The sequence below is a fragment of the Mastomys coucha genome, unplaced genomic scaffold (assembly GCF_008632895.1).
Source record: "Mastomys coucha isolate ucsf_1 unplaced genomic scaffold, UCSF_Mcou_1 pScaffold20, whole genome shotgun sequence".
Classification (NCBI taxonomy): domain Eukaryota; kingdom Metazoa; phylum Chordata; class Mammalia; order Rodentia; family Muridae; genus Mastomys; species Mastomys coucha.
This window is the reverse complement of record NW_022196903.1, coordinates 29,909,836-29,910,201: the sequence shown is the minus strand read 5'-3', so window position 1 is coordinate 29,910,201 and position 366 is coordinate 29,909,836. Positions and strand designations below refer to the sequence as shown.

The 366-nt window shown below is 38.5% G+C and overlaps 1 protein-coding gene across 3 annotated transcripts in view; it reads left to right on the top strand.

Annotated features, from left to right (window-relative positions):
* The window catches only part of LOC116098715 (WD repeat-containing protein 91), a 27,544-nt gene that overhangs the window by 12,340 nt on the left and 14,838 nt on the right, over positions 1 to 366 (top strand). The gene's annotated exons all lie outside the window — the stretch shown is intronic.

The following is a 366-nucleotide window of genomic DNA, read 5'->3' as shown; positions in this document are numbered from 1 at the left end:
TTTTTTTCCCCCCAAAGGGATTCTAGAGTTTTACAGGACTTTAGATTAGAGAGACTAGATACTTTTAAAGAGTCAACTTTTAAAGTGTTTGAATTTATAAGGCTACGGGACTTTTAAGTTTATGAAATGTTTTATATTGAGATGTCTTAATTGTGTGATCTTGGGGATGAACAAAAAAAGGAAAGGTTATGGCCTAACAGAGATGTGCTTGTCAGGTTGACAATGGCTCAGTTGTGATGGTTAGTTTTATGACAACCTGACACAAGCTACGGTCATTTGAGAGGAGGGAACCTTGATTGAGAAAATGTGTCCATAATGTTGGGCTGTAGGCCAGCCCGTAGGGCATTGGTTCTCAACCTTCCTAAT